Genomic DNA, 12,328 nt, shown 5'->3' on the forward strand with positions numbered 1-12,328 from the left:
TTCATTTTTAAATCCACTGTATATCGAAAACGGTAAGTGCAAAGTATACTAAACTATATATTTTTGAAATTAGCTAAAATATGTCTACCGGACCATTCTAAAATATGATGGGGTTTCCATTTAAAAAAATTAAGATGGCGTCGTATCTGTCAAAATTGGCGTTGTAAAAAAATTTAATGTAGAAAATCGGCATCCTCGCGAAAACTTACATTGAAATATATTTTTACTATCTTAAAATAGAGAAGAGGAAAATTTTAAATTGGGTGAGACATTTAAAATGATTCTGGAACAATTCATTTTTAAATCCACTGTATATCGAAAACGGTAAGTGCAAAGTATACTAAACTATATATTTTTGAAATTAGCTAAAATATGTCTACCGGACCATTCTAAAATATGATGGGGTTTCCATTTAAAAAAAAATCAAGATGGCGTCGTATCTGTCAAAATTGACGTTGTAAAAAATTTTAATGTAGAAATTCGGCATCCTCGCGAAAATCTACATTGAAATATCTTTTTACTATCTTAAAATAGAGAAGAGGAAAAGTTTAAATTGGGTGAGACACTTAAAATGATTCTAGAACAATTCATTTTAAATCCACTGTATATCGAAAACGGTAAGTGCGAAGTATACTAAACTATATATTTTTGAAATTAGCTAAAATATGTCTACCGGACCATTCTAAAATATGATGGGGTTTCCATTTAAAAAAATTAAGATGGCGTCGTATCTGTCAAAATTGACGTTGTAAAAAAAATTTAATGTAGAAAATCGGCATCCTCAAGTGAAAAACATACATTGAAATATCTTTTTACTATCTTAAAATAGAGAAGAGGAAAAGTTTAAATTGGGTGAGACACTTAAAATGATTCTGGAACAATTTATTTTAAAATCCACTGTATATCGAAAACGGTAAGTGCAAAGTATACTAAACTATATATTTTTGAAATTAGCTAAAATATGTCTACCGGACCATTCTAAAATATGATGGGGTTTCCATTTAAAAAAATCAAGATGGCGTCGTATCTGTCAAAATTGAAGTTGTAAAAAATTTTAATGTAGAAAATCGGCATCCTCGCGAAAACATACATTGAAATATCTTTTTACTATCTTAAAATAGAGAAGAGGAAAAGTTTAAATTGGGTGAGACACTTAAAATGATTCTGGAACAATTCATTTTTAAATACACTGTATATCGAAAACGGTAAGTGCAAAGTATGCTAAACTATATATTTTTGAAATTAGCTAAAATATGTCTACCGGACCATTCTAAAATATGATGGGGTTTCCATTTAAAAAAAATTAAGATGGCGTCGTATCTGTCAAAATTGACGTAAAAAAATTTAATGTAGAAAATCGGCATCCTCGCGAAAACTTACATTGAAATATATTTTTACTATCTTAAAATAGAGAAGAGGAAAATTTTAAATTGGGTGAGACATTTAAAATGATTCTGGAACAATTCATTTTTAAATCCACTGTATATCGAAAACGGTAAGTGCAAAGTATACTAAACTATATATTTTTGAAATTAGCTAAAATATGTCTACCGGACCATTCTAAAATATGATGGGGTTTCCATTTAAAAAAAATTAAGATGGCGTCGTATCTGTCAAAATTGACGTTGTAAAAAAATTTAATGTAGAAAATCGGCATCCTCGCGAAAACATACATTGAAATATCTTTTTACTATCTTAAAATAGAGAAGAGGAAAATTTAAATTGGGTGAGACACTTAAAATGATTCTAGAACAATTCATTTTTAAATCCACTGTATATCGAAAACGGTAAGTGCGAAGTATACTAAACTATATATTTTTGAAATTAGCTAAAATATGTCTACCGGACCATTCTAAAATATGATGGGGTTTCCATTTAAAAAAAATTAAGATGGCGTCGTATCTGTCAAAATTGACGTTGTAAAAAAATTTAATGTAGAAAATCGGCATCCTCGCGAAAACATACATTGAAATATCTTTTTACTATCTTAAAATAGAGAAGAGGAAAATTTTAAATTGGGTGAGACACTTAAAATGATTCTGGAACAATTCATTTTTAAATCCACTGTATATCGAAAACGGTAAGTGCAAAGTATACTAAACTATATATTTTTGAAATTAGCTAAAATATGTCTACCGGACCATTCTAAAATATGATGGGGTTTCCATTTAAAAAAAATCAAGATGGCGTCGTATCTGTCAAAATTGACGTTGTAAAAAATTTTAATGTAGAAATTCGGCATCCTCGCGAAAATTTACATTGAAATATTTTTTACTATCTTAAAATAGAGAAGAGGAAAATTTTAAATTGGGTGAGACACTTAAAATGATTCTGGAACAATTCATTTTTAAATACACTGTATATCGAAAACGGTAAGTGCAAAGTATACTAAACTATATATTTTTGAAATTAGCTAAAATATGTCTACCCGATCATGCTAAAATATGTGGGGGTTTCCATTTAAAAAAAATCAAGATGGCGTCGTATCTGTCAAAATTGACGTTGTAAAAAATTTTAATGTAGAAAATCGGCATCCTCGCGAAAAATTACATTAGGAAATCTTTCTACTATCTTTAAATACCAAACAGGAAAATTATAAATCGAGTGAGACACTTAAAATGATGTCCCTGTACAGCACCCAGGTTTCGCTTCCATATAACATGGTGGGGGTTATTATTGCTCGGCACACTGCAAGTTTCGTTATTGTGCTCAAGTCATGATTGTAGAAAACCTTGTCTTTCTAATTTCCAGAAAGCTCTTGAGTCGCTGCTATACAGGGTGAGTCTTAAATAAGTGTAAATATTTTCAGGGCTGGTAGATCTCGATAAAAGAAACATATTTGCTCTTTACTATTTTTCAGATAAGTCCAAAATAACCGAGTTATTTAAGTCTGAAAATTAAAAAAAAATGATTTTTTTTTAAATTTCAGGGTCACCGGATTTTTTCTGTATTTGCATCCTTTTTAGTGCCTTAACCATGGAGTAAAGCCGTAACTAAGTATGGTAATATCAGAGAATAAAAAAGTATACCGTGGCAAAATTTGCGGTGAACAGGCAGTTCTAAAAAGTTTTCGAAAAATATACATAAAAGAAAATGCACGATTTTCAACATCTTTTTTACGAAAAAAACCTCATAGACGTGTTCCTGGGGTCGAAATATACCATCCCTGAAAATATTTGCACTTATTTAAGACTCACCCTGTATATGCTACATATTCCAATAGTTCTTCTCCGATATTTATAGCATTATTGTAATTTTCTCGGGGAGTGCACATGGTTTTAGTTTTATCGATGTTCAGCCTAAGGCTCAATGCCTCGTATGCTAGGGTTGCCAACTTTCAAATTAAAAAATAGAAGATGAGAGGGTAAAAAAGAGACCCAGGCGAAACATTTTTGGAAACTTCGCCCAAATGTCTAGAATTTATCAAAAAGTTATGTTATCGGTATGCGATTGACCAGTCTTTTTTACAAATATTTATAAAAAAAACTCAAAACTTGTTAAAATAAAACTATTTTCAATAAAAAAATTTCAAAACATAAGCTAACAGTAAGTAAATATAAAATAGTTAAACATGTTTATCCCTAGAAACGAGTGGGAGTAGCGTCACAGATTAACAATTTTTTAATGCATTGTGGCGAAGACGAATCTTTTTTAAACTTTGAGTTTGGTATATGAAAAAGGGGACTTTTTCAATACGTGAGAGAAAAGAGGACAGTGAGATCCAGATCAGAGGACTGTCCTCTGGAATAGAGGACGGTTGGCAACCCTATCGTATGCCCAGGTATGAGCAATAAACTAAATAATTAAAAAACGCGGTAGAAAAAATCTGATCAAAGATGACAATACGTGTGAAATGTTTTTGAACAAATAAATAGGATTTTGGAATAAATAGAATAAATAAAAGAATAAAATTTATATTAATGTCTTTCTTTCTCAAGAAGAGGAATTAAATTTGGGGGTATACTTGCACATATGTCCTGGTTGCTGGGGTTTGGGATCATGTTTGATCACTCACTCGGAGGACTTGGGCCCATTGCGATACCCCTGTTATTGTTGTACCAAACCTTCCTCTCATTCTTTCTTTGCGTTAAAGCACTTCCAGTTCTTTGAAAAGTTCCCGATATTGCTGATGTTGGCTTCTGCTGCTTCCTCTAGTCCCTCCAAAAAACCTTGCCCTAAAGTTTTAAAGCGTCGGTATTCCAGTGCTGGACAGTGGCACAGCAGGTGCTCAATAATCTCTTCTTCCTCTCCGCATTCTCTGTAGTAGTCGTCGTTGGAAACTTTCCATCTCACAAGATTTACCCCCGTGGGACAGTTTCCAGTGACGACACTTACAATTATGCCTACTATAGGTCCTTTTTGTGCTCTAGTAGTTGTTTTGTCTTTTTGCTATCTACCACTGGCCATAGTCTTCGAGCTGTAGCGCAGTCCTCACGGTGTTATCACGTCTCTTGCTGCTTGGCCTTGATGGCAGTTCCTATAGCTTCCTTCAGTGTGTTGATCGTCACAAGTTGTGGGTCATCTGCGACGGCCTCTCCCCTGGCCCCGTCTTTGGCGAGTCTGCTTCCTGATTACCCACCACATTGCTATGGCCTGGCACCCATCACAGAGTAGCCCCGCCCCGCCCTGACGCAGCCAGGACAGTGCTTCTCGGCATTCCATCACAGTTTTCGATCTCACTGATTACATGGTGATGCTTCTTAAAGTGGCTAAGCTGTCACAGTATATCACTATACCTATAATGATAAATATGAATGTGTGATAATACATAATAAGAATAATAACAATGATTGAATAACTTGAACTTCTTGTGACAATTCAGAATAATTATCCAAGACAACATCCAAATATATATTACTAAGATTAAGTCAGATAAGCTAAAATCCGGTACATATCCTGTCCTAATTACCTTTTGTATATGCCCTCGGCTCATCAAGAATTCTAATTATAAGCAAGAACAAGAAGAAAAGCGTGACTTTGGTAAAAAAGCGATATAAATCGTCCGCCGTTGTTCCTTTTTCAACGCGTAATAACCGGGCGATATTCAATTATTGCACTCGTTGTTACTTGAGAAGTGTATTTTGTATTTTAATGCGCTCGTCGCTCGGTAAAAATGCCTTAAATAACCCACCAGCAGAGTCAATTCCCGCTGAGTAATTTTTGTAGAGAAAATCAGTATTACGTCTTGATTATAAGTTGCGACGTAGAAATTTCCACCTTAATAACGTCGTTAAAAGCGGCGAAGTCTGAAAATGTAATAATAATCACTTCATTGCTAGTTACTTAAATCGCGATAAAGTGCATCTTGCTACGCTCAGATCGAGCAGTAGTAATAATAATTTTGTAGGCTCATCAGGCGAATGAAAAAAAGGACCTAACTTATTATTACATACGACATTAGAATCTCATCGTTCGCTAACTTCTATGTCCAGTTAAATATAAGGTTTACAATTTTGTATCAAATGACCAATTAAAACTTAATGGTGATACTAATTTTAAGAATTTTTTAAAGAAAATTTTGTTAAACTTCAGATTACTTTTTTGAGGATCCGCAGAAAAGTTTAACTTTGTTGGATTTGAAATTTGTGGTAGTTAAGCTTTAGTGCAGCGGCGCGGCGGCTCGTGGTCATTATTGTAGGGAGGCTAATATCTAAAAATATTGAGTCGATTTTTTTTAAGACGCGCCCAAATTTAATTGGTTTCTTACAAAGTACTTGAACGGTTAGTTAAAGAAAAATAAATCTAAAAATAAATATAAATTCTGTTAAAATGAAACCTACCCTTACATTTTTAAACAGGTGGTCTAGTGTCCTACACAAATAGTTCTTTACACAAACTAGTTCTTTACACAAATTTTCCACGGTAGGATTTAAAATACACATAAATAATAATGTCACAAAAATATAAATGCATATTATACACATACGCAATTCTAAAAGTTTTATTTCACATTTTTTTTATATTTTAAGTCAATGCGGCGTTCTTTCTCTAAACGTTTTTCGAAACTTAAGCAATTATTTTCTTTTAACGGCACGATTTCACAAACTAAACACCATGTTGTCTATTTTAAAATATTTATTCCAGAATCAGTCAACCACAGTTCATCATTTATCCATAACCAGAAAATTATGAATTATTACCTACACAAATTTCCCGCTACACCTCAAACCTAGATGGGATTTCTTTCGATATTAAAAATTTAAATATTCCTTTATATTGAATAAATCAAACATTATACGCGATAAACGATACAAAAACCTACACTGATAAAAAAAATAGACTTGAACTAAAGTCGTCATCGTTCTTGAAAAAATAAATTAGTGGCAAGAGAATTTATTTTAGCGTAAAAGAAAATATTTTGCCTGAAGAAAAACTCTCTTAACTCAAGAAAACTGGTTCTCTTGAAAAATTCGAAAATTTCTCTTGAATCTATTTTCATTCAACCAAGTGTAAGTTACTTTGTTTAAAGATAATAAGAAAAATACGCTAGGAAGTACTTCATTCAAGAAACATGGCCATTTTTCCAATAGCTAAATACTCGTTTGAAGAAAAATAATAACGACACGCAAAGACGATGACGAAGGACGGTATATACAATCAGTCGGCAGTCCGATCAGTCGTACGTCGCATTTCATAGGTCGCACATTCGTACGCACGGGTTTTGTTGCTTGGAATTTTCCACTTGGAATTTTGCATAATTTGCTTTTTAAACGCATATCGTATAACAAATTAGTGATCGTTATTAACATGGATTTGTCATTTTTTATGGACAAATTTTAGGATATATGGATTCTTTAAAGGAGTTTCTAAAAAAATGGAAATTAGAGCATTTATTTGCTATATTTGAAGGTAAGAGACATTTACCTAATGCACCTGTTTAGATAATGCATGCATGACTATAGATAGAATAAGAATATAGGTATCGATTTTTTATGCAAATAATTACAAAAATTTTAGAATTTCATGTCGTCGTATTAAAAAACTCAAAATGTGACCAAAACTTATAATTTTAATAATTTATTTGCTTTACTTTGATTAATCGTGATGTAACATTTTTTTGTAATTTATAGAGTGATGAACCACCCCAAAAAATACCAAGGAGTGAAGAAGCAGAAATAACTACTATCGAGGAAAATAATATCACTTTACTTACTACAGACCAGGAAAACCTAAATAATATAACTCGTAATATGCCTGTATACTGTATATGATGTATAGACTTCTCTTAGATCAAAATACATTTTAGTTGAGTCAATAGTATTCGCTATTGGTTTAAGAAAAGTGTCTCTTTAATTAAGAAATGTCCCTTTTCAATCAAGAATTTTTGCATGAATCAAAGAGACTATTGTTCTTGTAGCAAGAACTTCTTTGCATATTCATTTTGGGTCAAGAGTGAAATACTTTGGACAGATAGATTCTTCTATTCTCTAAAGTAATTTTTTAAAGCTTATGAAAAGATAGTTAATGCTTTGGGCTTTTTCGAGAAAAAAAAGAAGAAACGTCGGCCCTATTGAAAAGCGCCAATCTTTTGGGTCAAAGTCATATTCATTTCGACTGAGAGATCCTTTTTTTCAGTGTAATATTAAATTTTGGTAGAATAATACAAGGAATAATACTAAACTGTATAAAGTTTATATAAAATTTTGGTAGAATTACTTGGATTTATTTTTTTTTAATTTCATCTTTCGGTATGCAAATATAATATTTTCTTCTACTTTACTTTTTTTACATAGAATTCTCTCTACTTAAAGTCGAATCTATTTTAATGGTAATTATTCAATGAGCTTCAATGAGTAGCAATCTAATTATTATAGATATATAATATGAACCATTATTCCCATTTATACCAGTAAGACCGGAACAAACACAATAGGACGTCAATAGCCACCAACCTCCGAACGCTGGTCAGCACCCATTAACGCACCTGGTTTTATTATTAATTAATGTGATTACAGAAAGAAGGCAGCAGAACGCATGCATTACAAGCGCATAAAACTAATATATAAGCCAATGGCCATCGAACCAATTATCGCAAAAGTGTGATATAATTGCTTGTATGACTGCGCAACGCATCGACATAATTTGAGTCGGGGATGACCTTTATCGCTGTCCTTGTAACTATTTTTGCAAGTTAATCAGACAGACCATTTACAGTTTACCAGTTACTCACTTCTAAATCGTTGCATGTTTTTATATTGACACTGCCATTTTATCAACTTTTATCACATAAATATGAAATGTCATCAAAAATGACTATTTCCATTTAAAAGACAAGTTTCTTCTAGAAATATGATTGAAATACGGATGTTTACCGAACCCTTATACAGGGCCCAAATTCTGTAACTTAGAAAACGCTAAGCACCTTTAGACGCTCAGCGTATATGACATTAAGTTTCGCTTAGCGTACACTTAACTACCGATTTGGGTATTCTCATCTCACGCGCTTAGCGTCTTTACCCATTGCGCTAAGCAATTTGAAAACGGCTACCTTAAAGAATCGTTTTGCTTGTCAGTAAAAATAGAAAAAAATGTGATTTTGTGCATTTTCTTGCTCTCTAATGGAAACTATTTCTTCTTCTATAAATTTCTCAATAAGGTAATTGATAATTTACGACATGGCAGGTATAAATATTGTTCAAAACACCGAAAATGCTGAGAAAAAAGAGTCTTCAACATTTCCCTCGTATAATAAGAATAATAACATATCCATAGAAAAATAGGTTATGAAGTCCACGTAACATTGACATTATTCATCGTTTTATCCACATTTGACTATTAGCAAATCGACTGCTTGGCGTTCCGCTATTCGAATACTTCCGCTTACCGCTTTGAATCCAAAATTCGGACCTTGACTTTTAATGTAACAATCAAAGAGATTAGCTAAAATACCGGCAGTCGATTCGGCTGCAGAACCGTTGTTCTTCACGAGCCGCTCGGTTCGCCGGTTATATCCAGACATTGACTAGCAAATGCTCGTTTTGTAACACGTTACGTTACAACGCTCGGCTCAAGTTTCGTCTTTAACCTCCTACGGTGTTCTTTTTCAGTCATATAACAGACGAATAATAGTTTTTGGGTTATGTATTCACATAGCCAAAATTATTGCCATATAACGATATTTTTATGTTATTTTGGACCTTATATGATTTAAATTAAATAATAATAATATTTTATAATAATAATAAAAATATAAAATTTAAAGTATAAGTGCAACTAGGCTGTTATTATCATTTTATTTTATAATGAGTGAAAATCAACAAAAACAAATTTCATTTTAAAGAGAAAATATTGAAAACAATTTTAATTATTTCCTACAACTAATAGTCTGTATTACATCCTCGAGTCTCAATGCAAGCTGTGAGACGACCTGGCATGCTCCCAATTAAGTTGTCCAGAAGATGTTGAGGAATGGCTTCCCATGTTTCGCGCGCAGCAATTTTAAATTCATTTAAAATACAGGGGGATCATTTCTTTTGGCAATATGGCGTTTTAGCATGTCCCAAGCTGCATGCTCGATCACATTCATATCTGGAGACAGCGGTGGCCACCACAGTTTTCTTATACCCTCTTCATCACAAAATTCGCGAAACGCTAAACGTACGATGGGGAGGAGCATTATCGTCCATGTAAACAAATTAATCCCCCACTGCTCCTCGAAATGGACGCACAATAGGCTCTAAAACGTCTCTAAGATATGAGGCACATATCATTGTGCCATCCATAAAAACAAAAGGAGTTCGAGCTCCGTGCATTATACCTGCCCATACCATAATGCTTCCCCCTTGAAATGGGACACGGGATTGAGCTGCATTCAAGCGTGCTCGTCTTCCAGATGCTCTCCAGACCAAAGTTCGTCGCGAGTCTGACACTAGGCCCATTCTTGTTTTATCACTAAACATAACGAAATTCCAATTATGTCCATTTGCTCTTATCTCCTCAGCCCATTGTAGTGGCGTAATTTTGTGCTGCAAATTAAGCTTCGGAACACGTAGAGGCCTTCTTAAATGTAATCCTCTGTCATGGAGTCTTCTTGCTATGGTATTTCTTGAAACATTTACTCCTTCAAGGTGAGCTAACTGCTTTTTAATAGCAATACTAGAAAGCAGGGGATTGCGTCGTGCAATTAGGGATATTTGATGGTCTTGCACAGCAGTAGATAGTAAGTCTCTTTCTACCTCTTCCAGGCCGGTCTGTAACCTCGTTTGTCTCCCTGAATTTTTTTTAATATTCCCGAAACATCGCTTTGGTTAACTCCTACAATTTCAGCTATTGCAACTTGCCGGTAGCCCTGTGTAGAGACAGTGTTACTATTCTGACTATATTAAACTGTGAAATAATGTTTCTATTAGGAATTTTATTTTAAGGCCAAAACAATGGTCAAATTTCTTTTCTTCTCTTCAAAACCCAAGAGACGACAAATCGAAATGTGCAAGAACTTGTAATAATATTAGGTCTGAAAGATAAACATTGTTTACCATATCCATTTTAACAAAAAAAATGTTTATTACAGATTATCAAAGCTATGTATCAAAAAAGATTCTTTAAATTCCTTTCCGTATATTTTTAAACGATATATGCAGTAATTTTGGCCATATGTGTATATATTACTGTGATTTATAATAGGTGTATTACTTATATGATGTATACTAAATATTTTTGCAACTAAGTAAACTATTCGATCAAAACAAACATCTTGCGACCATAAATTTGTCTCATTACCAGATCGCAACTCCCCCCGCGGTTCGTTGATCGTCGTCTTCTCGGCGACTACCCGCCAACAAACAATTCCGACTGGCAAATAACACGTAACGTTGCCTGCTGCCTGCCGCGAGACAGAGAGCAGAGGACCGCACAGCAGCAACAGCAGCACAGAGAGGCGAGATGCCGCCAAGGATAAGGCCATATATTTGCGAGCGCGACAAGTGGGGCCGTATTGCCGATCTCAGTCACCAGATAACGCCACCGAACATGGGCCTCTTTATATTATAATTCCGATGCGGGCCGAGGGGAGTTCTTTCTCCCCTAGCAGCTCGGAGGAGTAGATAAATATTTGCGGGTGCTTGTTGACTTTTGGTTGCTGATATTTCAGCAAAATTCTGATTACTACTTTATTGGTTGCTGATATATCAGCAAAATTCTGAATTTAACATACCGGATGCGTCTCAAAAGTGGCTCACCCCTATAACTTTTTTATTTTTTCAAATATGTATGTATGTTTTCAGATATGTATATATATATATATATTTTTTTTCAGAGATAGTATATCGTCAATAAGGAGAAAAGTAATAAAAATTTAATAAAATCACGCACTGTTTTCCAAGCTCGGTCTACTCTCTCTCTCTACCGTTGTATAAAAATTAGGATAAGTATGGAAGGATTCTACCATATACATAAGAATTATAAGTTTAATTTTTAAATTATTTTCATATTCACTAAGTCCAAAATGCTGCTACTTCAGTTCTTTAAAAATGCATTAAAAATTTATTCATTTTTGGACTTGTATGTTTTGCTTCTAGACCGACGATATTATAAATATATGGCTAAGAATATCATATTTTTTAAATTTAATTGATTATTTCTAAATCTGTTTGGGTAATATTCAATTCCATTTTCAAAATTTCAAACAATAAAGGTTGCTATCTCCAGAAGTATATTTTTGTTTCTTATTTCTGCAAGACGAATATCTGCTATCTCCCTATTGTGTCTGAAAAAAATTATGTAACTCGAAATATTGAGTTTTATTGTTCCCCAGCAAATAAAATTCTTATCTCTTTATCATATTAACGCGTGAAAATACTTCCTACATGTGAACATATTTTTTTATACCGTTTTTTTGCTCTCCTGTAAAATTAGGAATAATGGAGTTAGCAGTTTATCACATTCCACCGACGATATGACATAAATTAGGATTGGTTGACGGATTCAATTGTTTTTGGTCACTTCCTGTTTCACCGGAAATGACTATAATTTTCGATTTTTAAATGGCACCCTCAGTATTTTTTTACTTTATTCGATATGAACAGGTATTTGAAACTACTCTAAGAACAAAACAGGTAGGTAAGTAACAAAATTGTTAGTACTGAAAAATCGTAATTTTTCTTTTTCAAGCCAAATAAAGACGCACGTTAAATGCATCACCTTAGTCGAGGCAAAAATAATAGATATCTTTTACAATCCTGCGACTGGAAGGTTCTAAGTCGTGGACGTTAGCGGTCGTCGCGCAGGAATGTTGCGAAAGAAACGGAATCGGTCCGTTCGCGGAAAACGGCCCGTTCCGAAAAGCCATCAGTCTCCGAAATGTCGGAGACACGTTACGACCGTCGGCACA

The 12,328-nt window shown here is 33.6% G+C and overlaps 1 protein-coding gene across 2 annotated transcripts in view; it reads right to left on the reverse strand.

Moving 5' to 3' along the window:
- LOC115876713 (zinc finger protein rotund-like) overlaps positions 1-12,328 on the reverse strand; it is a 567,417-nt gene that overhangs the window by 498,131 nt on the left and 56,958 nt on the right. The window lies entirely within an intron of this gene.

The sequence above is a fragment of the Sitophilus oryzae genome, unplaced genomic scaffold (assembly GCF_002938485.1).
Source record: "Sitophilus oryzae breed Bouriz unplaced genomic scaffold, Soryzae_2.0 scaffold_1059_pilon_pilon, whole genome shotgun sequence".
In the NCBI taxonomy this organism is placed as follows: Eukaryota; Metazoa; Arthropoda; class Insecta; order Coleoptera; family Curculionidae; genus Sitophilus; species Sitophilus oryzae.